The following is an 18,154-nucleotide window of genomic DNA, read 5'->3' on the forward strand; positions in this document are numbered from 1 at the left end:
GTGGCCCACTGGCCAGTCCTTGCCCGGCTAGTGCGGCGGTCTCTCGGACGGCCTGAAGGCCTCGGGATCCCCACAGGCGCTTGCGCGGCGGACCGGGATGGGGGGTCCGCACAGGGGCGGAATCTTGGGGCTACCCCTGTGGGAGCTGGGGACCAAGGTGTGGCACTGCGAAGAGTCCTTGGCGAGGGGCCACACGGTCAGGAGACTATGATGAACTGAGTATGTGATCAAGGGGTGCGGTCTGTGGAGAGTGTGGGGCGTGGCTAGGGGCGTGGTCTGGAGGGAGTGGGCGTGGTCTACTGCGGGTGGGGAGTATCTTCAACACGTGAATCTTCTGTGGACTGTGAGTAGTGAGGGCCTAGGGAGCGTGAGACCCCCACCACTGGCCTCATTCTGGGCCCTGATTTCTGCATCCAAAAAGTCCAGCAGTACTGCTCACTTTGGAGTCTTTCTGGGCTATCTTCCAATACTAAGAAGAAGAGGTGAGAGAAAATCATTAATTTATTCACTCCTTCCACCTAAGGGTGCCAGGGGCTACCCCCTCTTTTTTTTTTTTTTTGCTTCACATCTAGTGTCCTATGGCTGGAAGCTTCTCCCCAGATCTCTGCCCATCTCCCACCTGGATTAGATCACTGGGAGAGGTCTATAGGGGGACGGCCTTAACAGTGACACAGGTAGAGGTCCTTTGATCCAGGCAGGACCCTCCTCTTAGTGACAGTGGCCTAACATGTGCCAGGGGTGCTGATGACAGGAGGTACCTCCAGCTGGAGATACGGAGTGTGGGCAGCAGCCCCTTGATCACTGTCCCAACCTATCCTACCTTGCTATCTGCAAGTAGCTAGAGCAATCTTTTCTATTTTTCCCACTTTTCATTTTTTGTTGTTGTTTTGTTTTGGTACCAGGGATTGAACCCAGGGGTGCTTAACCACTGAGCCACATCCCCCAGCCCTTTTTTATGTTTTATTTTGAGACAGAGCCTCGCCAAATTGCTGAGGCTGGCTTTAAACTTAAGATCCTCCTGCCTCAGTCTCCTGAGACACTGAGCTTACAAGCATGCACTACCACTCCCAGCTCCCACTTTTAATTTTGAGAATGTTCAGACCCATAGAAAACTTGAAAAAAAAAATAATACTACAATGCACACCATACAACTTTCACCTAGAATGCAGGGGTTGACATTTTTTACCTTGATTATGTCTTTGTATATATGTCTACTTCCTATTGCTAAAACAATAATTTTTGGTCTTCATGAATTGCCGCAGTCTGGCTGGGCACAAAATAATCGAGCCGCCACGAGGCACTTGTAGGTTCAAACAGGAACTACTTTATTGCCCAAACTCTCACCACACTCCACACACTCTCACCACACTCCAAGCACTCTCCCTGGGAACTCTCTCGGCCCTCAACAGGGCTCCACGAGAACTCAACAGAACTCAATGGGAATTCCAAAGTAGCAGGGGCCGAGGCAGCAGGAGTCTATATACAACTGAATACACAGCCTGTTTCAATCCAGCATCATCCAGTCACAGCAATTATACACAGCTTAACTTAATTATCATCATCTTAATGGCTCATGCACTCCTGGCAAAATGCTAGGCTCCATCCCGACTCAGCTGTGGCTCTCAACATCTCCCCACTTCTGTTTAATTAAACAACAAGCATGTGGCTTAGGGACCCTGCCTGTCTTAGGTTGTCCAATACTACATATGGTCCTTACCCGTCATCTGCCAAATATGGTTAGGTATCAGTCCTCTAGGATTGACTCCAAGATTAACTTGTGGTAAAAAGGTCACACAATTTTGACATTGTTTTATTATTTGTCTAGCTTGTTCCTTAGTTATTTTAAAATGCTTTTTAAAAGTATTTGCATTGACATGGAAGGATTTATGAAAATTTGGAGCTTCTTCTAGCATAGAAAAAAAATATGTATGTCATGTGTAGTTTTATCTGCTAAATCATTGCCCAAACTAAGGGCTCCAGGCAATCCTGTATGTGCCCTGACATGTCCTATAAAGATTGGATCTTTTCTGTCCCAGATTAGAATTTGTATAGTGGAAAACAGTAGAGGAAGGGGAAATCCTACCAGCATCTTCAAGGGATACTATAGCATTAACTATATACTGACTATCAGAAAATAAATTAAATACAGAATCTTTAAACATCACAAAAGCTTGTAATACTGCATTAAGCTCTACCTTTTAAGCTGATTGTTTGGGTACTAAAAATGTAAAAGTTTGATCAGGGGTAACTACAGCTGCTGTACCATTATTTGACCCATCAGTGAATATATTTGGAGCATTCATGATAGGTGTTTTTCTTGTCATTTTTGGAAAAACTACAGGATGTGAAGACCAAAAAGACAACAAAGGATTAGATGGTAAGTGATTATCAAATGAAACATTAGATTTACACATTATTATTGCCCAAGTATTTAACTCATTAGCTAACTCATCAATTTGATCCATTGTATATGGAGTAATAATTTTATTGGGAGAAATTCCAAACACTCACCTTGCTGCTTTTATTCCTTTGAGTATTAATTGTCCTACAGCCTCAGGATACCTAGTAAGAATAGTGTTAGGAGAATAAGATAAATGTATCCATAATAATGGACCTTCTTGCCAAAATACTCCTGTAGGAACATTTTTTGTTGGTAGTACAATAAATAATAAAGGCAAACTTTTATCAATTCTATCCAAATGCATATTTTCCATATATGTTTCAATGATTTTTTAATGTCTTTCTTGCTTCAGGCATTAACATGCGGGGTGAATTTGGATCTGATGGACCTTTTAGGAAATCACATAAAGGTCCCAATTCTCCTGTTGGTATGCCTAGATAAGGCCTTATCCAATTTATGTCTCCTAATAACTTTTGAAAGCCGTTAAGTGATTTGAGTTGATCTACTCGTATTTGAATTTTTGGTGGACGGACCATGGTTGAGGATAATAGAACTCCTAAATAAATAATTGGAAAATTTAATTGTACTTTATCTATTGCTATTTCTAGATTATAATTTTTTAATAAGTTTGTAAGTGTGGCATAACATTCTAGCAATGTGTTTTTATCTTTGTGTGCTAATAATACATCGTCCTTATAGTGAAATATTTGTAGTTCAGGATTTTGATTTCTAAGTGGCTGAATTGCTTTGTTAACATAAATTTGACACATAGTTGGGCTGTTAGCGATCCCTTGAGGGAGTGCTTTCCATTCATATCTCTGATTGGGACCTTCATGATTCAGTGCACGGATAGTAAATGTAAAACGTGGACTATCCTCAGGATGAATTGGAATTGAAAAAAAAACAATCTTTAATATCTATAACTAAAACATACCAGGTTTTCGGCAAAGCAGACAACTGAGGAATCCCTGATTGAGCAGGTCCCATAATAACCATCTCATTATTAATGGCTCTTAAATCTTGCAATAATCTCCATTTACCAGATTTCTTTTTGATGACAAAAATGGGAGTATTATGGGGAGATATGAAAGGTTGTATATGTCCTTCCACTAATTGTTGTTTGACCAGGTCATGGGCTGTTTGTATCTTTTCTTTAGTCAGGGGCCACTGAGGAACCCATACTGGTCTTTCTGATTTCCAAGTAATTTTTATTGTCTCAGTTACTCATCCTGAAAACCCAATCCATGTCTACCTATTTCTTGATCTATTTGTATTGGTGCCACTATACTTTGTCCTTTTTCTCCTAATACTTTTCCTTTCCTAAAACCTTGTCTAGCCATAATAGTGGGTGCATTTGGATTGATGTTATTTGTTAATGTCAAACCTAATTGATCTAGGACATCTCGTCCCCATAAATTTATAGGAAGATGATCCAATACATATGGCTGTATAGTTCTTTCACATCCTTCAGGATCCTTCCAATCTAATACCATTGCACTTCTATGGGATTAGTCACCACTCCTAGGCCTCGAAGTGTTTGAGTGGCTTGTTGTAACGGCCAATGTTTTGGCCATTCTTGACAAGATATGATGCTAAGGTCTGCACCTGTATCCAGTAGCCCATTAAATTCATGTCCTTGAATATTTAGTTTTAGCATTGGGTGAGAGTCTAAATTTAAAGACAGCATAGCCCAATCTACACCTGTGGAGCCTAACCCCCGGAACCTCTTTCTATAGTACAGCTGGAAAATTTATCATGTAGGCTGGGTATTATTAATAACTGTGCTATTCCATCTCCTGGTGAAATTACTGATATACCCCTTGGAGAACTGGCTATAATTTTTATTTCACCTTCTTAATCGGGATCAATTACCCCAGGACTTATCATAAGTCCTTTTAGAGTAGAAGAACTGCATCCCAATAATAAGCCTACTGTTCCTCGGGGAAGAGGTCCTTTTACCCCTGTGGGAATGATTTGAACTCCCATCTCTGGAGTTAGTACTGCTCTGGTGCGGGCGCAGATGTCATTAGCCCAATGTCTCCCTCTATGGCATTGTGGGCAAATACCCGGTATTCTACCCCATTGATCATATCCAGTTTTGTTAAACCCTCCTCCTATGGGGCAACTCCTTCTAAAATGTCCTGTTTGTCCACAATTGTAGCATGTTTTTGGCCTGACACCTAAAGCCTGTTGTACTTCAGCTGCCAAGACTTGCCCCTGTTCATTAATGTCTCTACATAATTTAATATATGTGTTTAAATCTTCATGTTTCCATGGTCTAATGGCCTCCTTGCACCATCGATTTGCTTGTTCATAGGCTAGCTGTTTAATTAATGGCATTGCTTGTTCTGTATCCCCAAAAACTCTGGTAGCTGTTTGAATAAGCCTATCTACAAATTCAGTGTAAGGTTCATTAGCTCCTTGTATTACCTTAGATAATTGACCTTGAAAATCTCCATGTCCTTGTAAAGTCTTCCATGCCCTAATCACATCTGCAGCAATTTGTGAGTATATGGCAGGATCATATCCAATTTGTTGCTGCTGACCCTCATAAGGTCCCTTTCCTAACAACATATCTAGATTTCTCTGAGGATAACCGGCTGCTGCATTTCGCCTAGCCGTCTCCGTGCAAAATTCCTGATTGGCAACCTTCCATAGTCCTCCATTTAGCACAGCTTTGCACATACTAGTCCAATCTGCTGGCATCATGTTCAAGTTGGTAATGGATTCGACCATGCTTACAGTGAAGGGTGCTTGAGGACCATAGGTTGTTATGGCCTCTTTCAGCTGCTTCACTGTTTTGAAATCTAAAACATGGTAATTTCGCTGCCCTCCTCCCTCCTCAAATACAGGGCATGCTAATCTTTGAGGTCCTGTCTCAGGATTCCATCTATCAACTACAGGGGTTGAGGGCCACTCAGCATACGCTGTCTCCATAGGTGGAGCTGTTGGTTGAATTACGCCCTCTGGTAATAGAACGGTGTTAGAAGCAGCTTCCTGTTGTAACTTTTCCCCTGATGGCTTTTTCTGCTCTAACTTTTTTTTTTAGATAGATAGATAGAGAGAGAGAGAGAGAGAGAGAGAGAGAGAGAATTTTTAATATATATATTTTTTAAGTTTTCGGCGGACACAACATCTTTGTTTGTATGTGGTGCTGAGGATCGAACCCGGGCCGCACTTATGCCAGGCAAGCGCGCTACCACTTGAGCCACATCCCCAGCCTGCTTTTTCCGCTCTAAACTTTCTTCCCCTTTCTGACTATCTCGAGAGGCCTCCTCTTTTTCCTGATCTAATATGTATTCTACCATAATCTGAACTGAAAGCTTTGGACTAGGCAAACAAAATCGTATCATCATCCACAATGGCAATGTGCCAACTGACAGAGTTCCTGGGTTTTCCTTTTCTATCCTTTTTAAATCTTCACCATGATGGTTCCATTGTGATATATTTAATAACCTCTCTTTAATGAACCATGGGCTACACCTTTGTATCGTCTTAACGTATGCCCTAACTGTTCTTGATTTTACTGAGATGCCTCCTTCCTCTAGCAATTTACTTAACACCCTTTTGGTTTGGTTTTTACTAATTTTTAATTCCACCTCTCAACCACTCCTTCTGGCAAAATGCTAGGTGCCATCCTGACTCGGCTGTGGCTCTCTACAGTGAATGTTATGATTTAGATATGAGGTGTCCCACAAAAGCTCATGTGTGAGCCAATGCAAAAAGGTTCAGAGGTGAAATGGTTGGGCCATGAGAGCATTAACCTAATCGGTGCTAATCCACTGATCGGGATTAACTGGATGGTAACTGTAGGACATAGGGTGTGGCTGGAGGAGGTGGGTCATTGGGGGGTATGTCTTTGGAGCTTATATTTTTGTCCTTGTAAAGCAGAGTTTATTCTCTCTGCTTCTTGCTGGCCGTGTCCTGACCTGCTTTTGTACACCACAACCTTCCACCATGATGTTCTGCCTCATCCTGACCCTTGAGGAGCTGGCTGTCTATGAACTGAGAACTCCGAAACCAAGAGTCTCTACATAAACTTCCCCTCTAATTGTTCTTCTTGGGTCTTTTAGTCACAGCAGGGGGGAAAAAAACTGACTAAATAGTTATCTTAAGTCCAGAAGCTAATTAAAGGTTGTACATTACTTTTTTTTTTTTTGTTCCAGGGATTGAACTCCGGGACACTCAACCACTGAGCCACATCCCTGGCCCTATTTTGTGTTTTATTTAGAGACAGGGTCTCACTGAGTTGCTTAGTGCCTTGCCACTGCTGAGGCTGGCTTTGAACTTGAGCTCCTCCTTCCTCAGCCTCCCGAGCTGCTGGGATTACAGACATGCGCCACCATGCCCAGTGTGCATTACATGTGATTGTGTCTCTTTAGGCTCTTTTTTGGGGGGTGGGGTACAGGGGATTGAACTCAGGGACACTCAGCCACTGAGCCACATCCCTGGCCCTATTTTGTGTTTTATTTAGAGACAGGGTCTCACTGAGTTGCTTAGTGCCTTGCCATTGCTGAGGCTGGCTTTGAACTTGAGATCCTCCTGCCTCAGCCTCTTGAGCTGCTGGGATTATAGGTGCGTGCCACCACACCTAGCTGCTTTAGGCTCTTTTAATCTGGAATATACTACCTTGCTTTTTGTCGTTGTTGTGACACTGACTTGGTACAGATTTATTCCAGAGCCCACCCATGTTGACACTCACTGCCCTTCATCCCAAGTGGTATGGAGTCATGGTCTTGGCAGAGGTGCTCATTAGCAAGTAATGGCCAGTACATTTTTTTTTTCTCTTCTGCAAATAGGAAGCAGGTCTTACTTTGAGAATAGCGTGATCTTTTTAAAGCATAAATGTCACTACCATCTTCCACTGCCCTCAGAATGAGGAGCCAGATCCTTAGAAATTAGAGCCAGGGATGTGGCTCAGTGGTTGAGTGCTCCTGAGTTCAGTCTCTGGTACCCTCCCCCCCAAAATGGCAAGGGTGTAGCCAAAGGGAGAGGACGCCTTGGCCACACTGGTGGCTGAATGGTTAAGGCCTGGGGCAGTGTGGGAACTATGGCCTAGGCAGGAGAGGTGATAAGCTAGAGTCAGGCCAAAACAACATTGGAAGTGCTGGATGTGGAGACTGAGATCAGGGGACCCAGTGGCCAGACAGGCATAGAGGGGCTAAGGAAGGCCCACAGGACCAGAGGCCACAGACACATCTCGATAACATGCTTCCACATCCATTGCCTCAGCCACCAGGGGCAGGACTGCAGGCCACACCTCTAACCCATCTCCTGCTCCCTGGGAACATCTCCTCCTGGCTGCAGCACTTCCCTTAAAGTGCCTTGCAGCCCCCACCCTGGTGCAGACTTCCCTGCCTAGGTGGTCCTGCTATCCCTGCACTTCTGGCTGTGTTGTCTCTGACACTCTGTTCACACCTGCCATGCAGCCCTCTGCTCTGAGCTATCTCTTGATCTTGACCCACTGCTCTGAGGTGACATGAACAGTGCCTGTGGCTGTATGACTCCTCCTGTACTGAGCTAGAGGTCATCTTAGAGGTGAGACCTGAAGGACAGAGGAGAGTTAAGTAGGAGGTGCGTTTAGGAAACAAAAAAATGAGACCTTGTCAGAGAGGGGGAGTGCTGTGGCAGAGAAGGGTAGAGGCAGAAGGCCCACCCTGAGCTGAGCTGTCAGCAGGGACCTGAGCTGTCAGCAGGATGGGCCTAGAGCTTACGCAGAGGCTGACTGGCTAGGGTGTGGGCAGCAGGTACAGCAGATGGCTGGGGAGATGCGGGGAGGTGGAGTCACAAGGTAGGGTGATGGGGTATGGGAGGAGGACATGTTGTCCCTGTCAGCAGCATGCTTTTCTGGAAGACCTGCCCAGCTCTGGCCTAAAGCAAATGCTTTAACCAAATGTATTTCCTTCAGTCCCTAACTTAAAACTGTGCAGTTCTCAAGTGCCAGGTGGGGAAACCGAGGCTTAGGGAGGTGAAGTGACTAATTGAGGACACACTTATTTGGGAACGCCCCCATGTAACTCAGCAGCCCATTCTTGAGTGTGTGGCCCTGACTTGAGATGGCTTGGCTTAAGGAGGAGTGAAAGCTAGGGGCAGGGCAGGGAGGCCTGGGTCAGCTCCCAGCCCATTTGTAACCACACAGTGGTCGAGACTTGTAGGAGGGTTTGGTGGGAGGAGAGAGCCAGACAGTGGCAACAGGGAGAGGGAGAAGGCTGAGAGTGTTGTTAGAAAGAAGTGGCAGTGACATCACAGCCTTAAGAATCCAAGGAAGGGGGCTGGGGCTGTAGCTCAGTGGCAGGGCGATTGCCTGGCACGTGTGAGGCACTGGGTTCGATCCTCAGCACCACATAAAAATAAATAAACGAATAGAGATATTGTGTCCAACTACAACTAAAAAAATAAATATTTTTTAAAATAAATAAATGAATTAATACTTTTTTTTTTTTTTTTTTAAAGAGCCAGGTGTGGTGGCACACGCCTTTGATCCCAGCACTTGAGAGCCTGAGACAGGAAGATCACGAGTTTGAAGCCAGCCAACAGCCTGGCCCAGGGCCACTGCAGATGGTGCTAAGCCTAGTGGGCAGCCAGCCTTCATGTGCTCCCATGCTTTCCTTCTGACCACTCCTCCCACTGTCAGTTATTTCCAGGAAGAGCCCAGCCATGGTGGCCAAGTCTCAGGTGAGCTGGCCTTCAGAGAGCAACTGCCATCTGGGCCTCACAGTTTTAGCCTGGAGTCCCTCACCCAGCACACCCTTGGGGCTCAGAACAGCATCTTCCCTGGATTCAGGCCCACCTTGCCAGCTACTCCTTCCCACCAAGCTGAGCTGATCACAGGGCTTGGAGAGAGACCCCAGTTTTGAGGGTACAGTATTTCCACACAGTTATCCTTTCCCCTGCCCACCTCTACCCACCAACACTTTTCCCCAGCATCTACCTGGAAGGCTGGGAGATGCACACAGAGCCTCTACCTGTACCCTCAGATTGGGTGAGGGGTTCTGAGCAGCAAGCACCTATTATTATAGGACATGATGACCTTCAAGGACGTTGCTCTGTAATTTACTTTGGAAAAGGCACAGTACCTGGGCCCACAGCAGAGAGAGCTCTACTGGGACATGATGCTGGAGAACTACCATACCCTGAGGGCTCTGGGTGAGCACCACATAGTGGGGCCTTAGTTCCTGCATCCCAGTGCCTGGTCTCTGGGCTCTCTTGGTGCTCAGTAGACCAAACACCCCAGTCCAGGTCAGTGCCCTTGTTCTATAGGGAGTGTCTAGTGGACTCGTCCTCTAATCCCTTTCTCTTTGAACCTCCTCTGGGGCCCTTCTCCTCTGTTCTCCTCAGTGGCCCTCAGGCTGGGCAGCTTTGATTTTCCAGCACTGATAGTTATCTTTTTGATGAACACAGAGTTTCCAGAGTTCAGATCCAGGGTCATCTCTGGGGGAGGAATGCCAAGGATTGTGGCCCTGTGGGTCCTCCCTGTACAGGTGAATGACAGCAAGTTTCCCAGGGAAGTGCGGTGTGTAAGCTGCAAGCAATGTAGCATGGAGGGCAGATGGCCTTGATTGTCCTTTGTGGGGAGCCACATTGAGGTACCACGCCTTTCAGTCCTAATGCACCACGGGGATCTGAAAGATCACTGTAGTCTGGTGCTGTAGTGCCATGACTCCTGATTCGGTCTCCTTGCCCCCACCTCAGAGGCCAATCTTCTGAGTGGGCACACCCCTGGGGTTGAACCACACTCACCTGTTCTTTTGTAATCCTACCCCTTTGCCCTGTTTGGGATAGAATGTTCCATGGAAACGCCCTTTGTGTGTCCTCTTCTCTTGGTCTGCCTTTGGGTGTGGCCTTCCTAGATGTCAGTCAATCTACTGACAGCAGACATCAGGAAGCTGGACTCAACTCCTTGAAACCTGACCCCTTGCCTCATTTGAGTGGCTTCTCCCCAATAAAATAGTTCAGCACTCACTCTCTCTTTTTCCACAGACCCCTAAGGTCAGAGGAGCCATCACAGGACCCAAAGAAAAAGGTCTCTCTGACTCTTGTGTGATTATTTCATGCAGCCCAGTTCCCCTGGAGTGACCCTGAGTGTTTTAGTCCTGAGAAACGCGACAGTCCTTTACCAACTCCCCTCCTGCCCCTATCCCTCCAAGTACAAGTCCACAGTGACACCATGTGCTGCTGCTCAGGTGAGATGCTCATTTTCTCGATGTCTACATGATAGGCCAATTAGGACTTGGGTTTCATTATAAACAGAACACTGCACTGTGTCTACATTTGGAACATGCCATCAGCAGAAGGACCCTTTCACTCATTCCATCAACATTCCTGTCACTCATTCCATCAGTAAGCCCGAATTGAGTGCACCCATGTGTAGTCATTCTTCTAAGTGCTGAGGTTAAGATTAAGCAAAACCAAGTCTTTGCATGGAGTTTGCATGTTGGTCTGGGGGGTGGGCATCCAGCTAGAGAGGAATTCTCTGTCCTGAACCTGATGTCCTATTGTTGACTCCCCATTAGGCTGCCAACTCCGTGGGGGCAGGGTCTCTATTCCTAACTGAACTCCTGGCACCAGGATCTATGTCTGGCTCTTAGAAGGCACATGGCAGGCACTGAGCAGCTGTGCTCCTTTAGTTGTCAGCAGTAAAACGAAAGGGAAAAAACATGGTCTGTTTAGGGTTCAGTGCTAACCTGTTTCTGGTATCCACCGGAGGTCTTAGAACATATCCCTACATGGAGATTGTAAGTGGGGACACCTGTACCTTCCTTCTCCTTTCACAGGCATGCCTTTAATTTCCCTTCTGTGTTTCAGATTTTCAAGTCAAGACAAAGTGTCATCAGTTAACTTCAAAGGAAAAATCTTTTGGAAAAGAATTTCAAGCAATGACTCAGAAAGTTTCCCTAAGAGGCAATCCAGAGGCATCTAAGTCTCAACAAGCTTTTAGGACCGAGGCAGGAGCAGAACATTCATGGAAAAAAAAATCATAGGAATGGACAGAAGGAAGTTCTTTTCACAAAAGAAAGGTTCCAGGCAAATGGCCAGCACCCCTGAAAACCAACACAGCAGGGAAAGACCAGAAATATAACAAATTGGAATGTGTGTTTCTGGGTACAGAGGCATCAGAGGGATGGGCCACGACAAAACACTGGTGGATAGAGGGTAGGTAGCCAAGGTGTTCCGTGGGAACCAGGCCTGAGTGGTCAGGTGGCAGGTCCCAATGGGTCAAAGCCTATGGATATCATGTGTGTGGGAACTTTTTCAGCAAAAACTCACACCTTTTTTGACTTCAGAAAATTCATACTAGAGGGCTGGGGGTGTGGCTCAAGCGGTAGCGCGCTCGCCTGGCATGCGTGCGGCCCAGGTTCAATCCTCAGCACCACATACAAACAAAGATGTTGTGTCCGCTGAAAGCTAAAAAATAAATATTAAAATTCTCTCTCTCTCTCTCTCTCTCTCTCTCTCTCTCTCTCTCTCTCTCTCTCTCTCCCTCCCCTTAAGGTCAGAGGAACTGTCATAGGACCCCAAAGAAAAAGGTATCTCTGTCTCTTATGTAGTTATTTTGTGCAGCCCAATTCACCTCAAGTGACCCTGAGTGTTTTAGTCGTGAGGAACTCAACAGTCTAAGGCTCTTCAGTCCTCGCTAAATTGCTGAGTCTGGCCTTAAACTTGCAATCCTCCTGCCTCAGCTTCCCAAGTCACTAGGATTACCAGCATGTGCCACGACACCCTCCTCTTTGGGGGATATTTAACATGCAAACTGTAGCATGTAGTTCAGTGTACGTCCCATTTAATTTTTTTTTTATGCAACTCTTCCTTTTGGGATCTCCTCTTGCTATGTGTAGCTGGTTCTTTGTTCCCAGCTGCTGTAGAATATATACTTCAGGTTGCACTCCCTACATTCTATTTACACATCACCTAATGATGAACTTCCACGTTGTCTCTTAGTCTCCATTGCTGCAAACAGGGCTGCACTGAGTATCTGCTTCCACAGTCTCTATGGACCTAGGCAAAAATTCCTCTGGGTTACCCACCTGCAAAGGGTTTGTTGGTTCATAGGATATCATAGGATATGCCACCATCCACACCAGGCTGCCTTTTGGGGCTCCTTATGCCACTCACATTCTCATTAGCAGTGCTTGGGAATTCCTGGTTTGCCATGTCCTTGTCCACACTGAGTGACACAGAGTTCCCCTTGTTTTTTTTTTTTTGAACCAGATGTGTAAACAAAGACACATCACATTGTTTCAATTTTCCTTTCACGGATTCCAAGTGAGTTTGATGACCCCAATACTATCCAGCCACACACACACACACACACACACACACACACATATATATATATATATACATACATACATACACACACACACACACACACACACACACACACACATATATATATATATATATATATATATATATATATATACATTTTTTAACTTTTCTATTGAGTTCCTTTATTTTTGTCTCTTAAAGATTTGCAAGAGTTCTTGTGTATTCTAGATGTGAGTCATTTTTCAAGTTTAAATTGCAGATCTCTTCTAGTGTACCATCTATTAAATTAAATGACATCTGTTTAAATAGAAATAAATTTAAAGTAATAATATTAGCTTTTTTTTTAGTTTTGCCTTGAGCTTTGTGGTTTGGGGAAGTTTTTGCTCTGTCCGATGTCATCAGGATACTTTACTGTGTTTTATCCTATTCTTGTTTTAATTTTACTTTCCACATTTATGTTTGTAATCCATTGGGAAACCAACTTAATACACTTAAGGTGTAGATCCAGCTTAACTTTTCTCCATATAGCTCCCCCAAAGATTAAACAATCAATCTTTCCCCATTAGTTTTTTCCTATTTTTTTTTTCCTTTTTATTTTGCAGTACTGGGGATTGAACCAGGGGTGCTCTATCATGGAGCTACATATACCCTTAGCCCTTTTTTACATTTTATTTTGAGACAGTGTGTCACTAAGTTGCCCAGCCTAGCCTTGAACTTTGAATCCTTCTGCCTCAGCCTCCCAGGTAACTGAGATTATAGATGTGTACCACCACACCTGGTTTATATTGATCTTAAAGGGTTTCCATCTAAAGATTTTCAGAATTATTCTGAGAATAATGAATATAGGATTTTGGTATATATTCTCTATATGTATAGTTATTAAATAAATATTTTTATATCCTCAGGGTTTTGTTTGTTTGTTTTGGTACTGGAATTAGACCCAGAGGCACTTTTACCACTAAGCCACATCTATAGCCATTTTTTTTTTTTTTTTTTGGACAGGGTCTTGCTAAATTTCTTATGGCCTCAATAATTGCTGAAGCTCTGTAACCGATGTGATTCTGCAATCTGTATACGGGGTAAAAATGGGAGTTCATAACCCACTTGAATCAAAGTGTGAAATATGATATATCAAGAACTATGTAATGTTTTGAACAACCAACAATAAAAATTTAAAAAAAATGTAACCAGGTGAAAAAAAAATAATTGCTGAAGCTGACCTCAAACTGTGATCCTCCTGCATCAGCCTCTCAAGCCCCTGGGATTACAAGCCTGAGCCACCATAGCAGCTATTCTTAGTTTTTATTTCTTGGTACTTGGGGATTGAACTCAGGGGTGCTTTACTACTGAGCCACATCCCCAGCCCTTTTTATTGTTTGTTTGAGGCAGGGTTTTGCCAAGTTGCTGAGGCTGGCTTTGAATTTGTGATGTTTCTCCTTTGGCTTCCTAAGCATAGAGGTATGTGCCACTGTGCCAGGCTATATTCTTAGTTTTTAAAGTTTCCATTATAAAGGAATGTTGACGTTTATGAAAAATTGAGATGAGTCTGTGGTTTCATCTTTAGTTCAATGATGTGGGGAATTAACATTGATTTTTCTGATGTCATCCTTATATTTTTACATATTCTTGAACCTTCTGCATTTTCATATGTGTGCATTCAGCTAACAACATTTTATGAAGGAATTTCACATTTGTATTTTTAAGAAAAATCTTTCTAAAACTTTATTAGTTTACTTTTTTATGTGGTGCTGAGGATTGAACCCAGTGCCTCACACATTCTAGGCAAGTGCTCTATCACTGAGCTGCAACCCCAGCCCCACATTTGTTTTTAAGTGAGATGAGCCTTTAATATTTTTTCTTCTGCCATCCTTATCTACTTTAAGAATCAAGATTAGCCAAGCATGGTGTCATAGGCCTCTAATCCCAGTGATTGGGAGGCTGAGGCAGGAGGATAGCAAATTTGAATCCAGCCTCAGCAACTCAGTGAGACCTTGTCTCCAAATAAAAAAGGATTGGAGTAAAGTGGCCCTGGGGGTTCAACCCTAGTTCACACACACAATCAAGATGAGAGTGGCCTAGGAAGTGAGGTAGGCAAAGGGCGTGGGGGCGCTTGCCTGTAATCCCAGGGACTCTGAAGGCTGAGGCAGGAGGATGGCGTGTTCAAAGCCAGCCTCAGCAAAAGTGAAGCCCTAAGCAACTCATTGAAACCCTGTCTCTAAATAAAATACAAAATAGGTAGGGCTGGGTATTTTGGTACCAGGCAAGTATCCCTGAGTTCAATAACCAGGACCACCCTCCCAAAAAAGAAGTGAGATAGGCATCCTCCTTTTTTAAAAAAATATTTGTTTTTTAGTTATAGTTGGACACAATATCTTTAATTAATTAATTAATTTTTATGTGGTGCTGAGGATCGAAACCAGGGCCTCGCCTGTGCTAGGGGAGCGCTCTACCGCTGAACTACAACCCCAATTTTTTTAGGTAGGTACTGTTTCTTTAAAGATCCATCAAACTCGCCTATTAAACTGTCCCTAAATGGTGTGTGGGAGAAGTGTCTGTCACAATTACTAGTTGTCCTCCTGTTTTCTTTTGTACCAACTTTGACAGTTTTTCTTTTCCCAGAAATTTGAAAAGATTTCATTTAAAATGTGTTCCTATATTATTATTTATACCATGCTTATTTTTTTTAGTCTTCTTTCCATTCTGCACTTAGTATATTTACAAATTCTCTCTTTCTGAATAGAAATTCATTGGATTAGAGATAGGGAAGGGAAGGGAGAGGAGATGGAACAGGAAAGACAGTAGAATGAACAGGAGATAACTTTCCTATGTTCTTATGTGAATTCATGACCAGTGAAACTTCACATCATATACAATGCAAGAATGGGATCAAAATTGTAATGGTTTGTACCCCATGTATGTATATGAAAATACACTCTACTGTCGTGTATATCTCAACAGAACAAACGAACAGAACACGTGCCTGCTCCCTTAGCTTCTAAGCCAACAGATGTCACATCTGTGGAGTTGTCATCAATAGATCCTAAGGCACCTGTCTGTCACTCTCAACCACTGTCACCATTTAATATGATCAAACATGGGTTGCCATCAGGAGGCAGGGTGGTAATGAACGTGTTCATTGCATTCTCAAACTTTCAGGCCTGTCCAATTCTAAAATAACTATTAAACATTATAAAATCAAAAAAGCACTGTGTTGTAAATGTTAAAAGTGTCTTGGAACCATGAATGTCTGGATCCAAGTCTGTCCCACACTAACTAGGAGACTGCTGGCCTGTTGCCTTCTGCATTTGTTTTCCCTCTGTGAAATGGAAATGACAGCTCGGGATACTTTTGTGATATCAGGGTTAAATGGATGTTATTCCATAGTAAGGCCAAGTGAGAGAGGGTCCCAGAGCCCCTGAACCCCTGAGAGAAGATGTTGGGAGGTAGGAGATATCTCTGAATGACATGGTTGCATTTTGTCCCCACTAATACACACCCCTCCAGTGGGCCAGGCTCACCAGGGAATCAGAGTGGTGAAAGAAAATAAGCTACATCATTCTCAGTTACTGCAACATTCACAGTAGCCAAGAGACAGAAGTAACCAAGACTTCATCCACAGATGAATGGATAAAGGACATGTATCTACTTCATGAATTTTACTCAGCCTTAAAAAGGAAGGAAATGATGACAAATGCTAGAAAATAGATGAACCTGGAGTATATAATGCTAAATGAAGTACACCAGACACAGAATGGCAGATATTGTGTGATCCACTTACACAGAGTAGTCAAACTCACAGGAGACACAAAATAGGAGGATGATTGCCAGGAGCCGGGGGAGGAAGCAATGCAGTTAACATGTACTGTGCACAGTTTCCATGTGGGAAGATGAAAAAACTCTGGACGTGGATGGTGGTGTTGGTTGCAAAAGAATGTAAATGTACTAATGCCACTGAACTGCACACCTAAAAAAGGTTAGAGTGGTAAAGTTTATGTGTGTTTTACCACAATCAAAAAATTTTAAAAAATATATATTTTTTGTACCAGGGATTGAAGTCAGGGGCACTCAGCCACTGAGCCATATCCTCAGCCGTATTTTGTATTTTATTTGAGACAGGGTCTCACTGAGTAGCTTAGCACCTCCCTGCTGCTGAGGCTGGCTTTGAACTTGAGATCCTCCTGTCTCAGCCTCCTGCGCTGCTGGGATTGCAGGTGTGTGTCACCACACCCGGCTCCCACAGCTGGCTCTATTTTGTATTTTATTTAGAGACAGGGTCTCACTGAGTTGCTTAGTGCCCCGCCATTGCTGAGGCTGGCTTTGAACTTGCAATTTTCCTGCCTCAGCCTTCCCAGGCACTGGGATTACAGATGTGCTCCACTGTACCCAGTCTAAATATATATATGTATGTATGTGTATGGAGATATATATATATATATATATATATATATATATATATATATATATATATATACATATATATATATATATATTTGACATTTTAGTAGTTGTCAATGGATATTTATTTATTTATTTACTTATTTATATGTGGTACTGAGGATGGAACCCAGTGCCTCACACATTCCAGGCAAGTGCGCTACCGCTGAGCCACAGCCTCGACCCCCTAAATATAAAGGAAAAAAAAAATCTATTTATTGTGCATAAGTCTTGCATCATCTTCATTAATTCTTTTTGTTTGTTCATTTATTAACAAATATTTATTGACCTGAGCATTGGGGATGCAACAATGAGCCAAGAAGGCATTGGGAAACTGATATTCCAAGTGCACATGTGTGTGGGTAGCTTGAGTTCACCAAAGTAGCAGCCTAGCTATGAAGGAATAAGATCCCAGGACTGAGCCCAGAGCCGTCTCAGCTTGAGAAATCAGGAAAGTGAGAAGCTAGAAAAGAGGAGTAAGATGGTGAGGCAGCAACATCTGAAAGGTGAGTATCCATTCCTCTAGGGAATGCCTTATTGACCTTTCCAAACCATCAATTCTTAGTTTGCTGATATTCTGTATTTTGCTGTTCTTTATTTTATTGATTACTGATTTTTTTTTCTAATTTGGAATGCCGCTCTCCTTTGCCAACATCTAGAGCATAGGTGAATATTTTCCAATTGTTCTTATCTTATAAAAACTCTATTTTAAATTCCCTCAATTACTTTATTCCAGAAATTTTTATTGTTTATTGTTTTTCAGCCTATTATTATAATTGGTTCTAGGAGATTGAACCCAGGGCCTCACACATGCTAAGCACAGTACTTGGTCACAGAGCTACACTCCAGTCCTAATTTATTAAATTTTTATTTCTTTTTTTTTTTTTTTTTTTGTACCAGGGGTGTTGAACTCAGGGGCACTCAAACACTGATCACATCCCCAGTCCTTTTTTGTATTTTATTTATTTTTTGTAGTTGTAGATGGACAGAATGCCTTTGTTTATTTTTAAGTGGTGCTGAGGATGGAACTCAATGCCTCACCCATGCTAG

General features: G+C 43.3%; 1 long non-coding RNA gene across 4 annotated transcripts; it reads left to right on the forward strand.

Moving 5' to 3' along the window:
- The first annotated feature begins 8 nt into the window (after positions 1 to 8).
- Positions 9 to 15,842, forward strand: LOC114105644 (uncharacterized). Of its 4 annotated transcripts, none has more exons than XR_011704619.1 (5): positions 9 to 219; positions 2,342 to 2,377; positions 8,855 to 9,076; positions 10,459 to 10,584; positions 11,207 to 15,842. It is a non-coding gene; the product is annotated as an uncharacterized lncRNA (long non-coding RNA). The 4 variants fall into 4 exon arrangements; XR_011704620.1 differs by lacking the exon at positions 9 to 219 and adding an exon at positions 422 to 482; XR_003585067.3 differs by lacking the exon at positions 2,342 to 2,377 and having other exon boundaries at positions 11 to 219.
- The last annotated feature ends 2,312 nt before the right edge of the window (positions 15,843 to 18,154 follow it).

Source organism: Marmota flaviventris, chromosome 15, assembly GCF_047511675.1.
Source record: "Marmota flaviventris isolate mMarFla1 chromosome 15, mMarFla1.hap1, whole genome shotgun sequence".
In the NCBI taxonomy this organism is placed as follows: domain Eukaryota; kingdom Metazoa; phylum Chordata; class Mammalia; order Rodentia; family Sciuridae; genus Marmota; species Marmota flaviventris.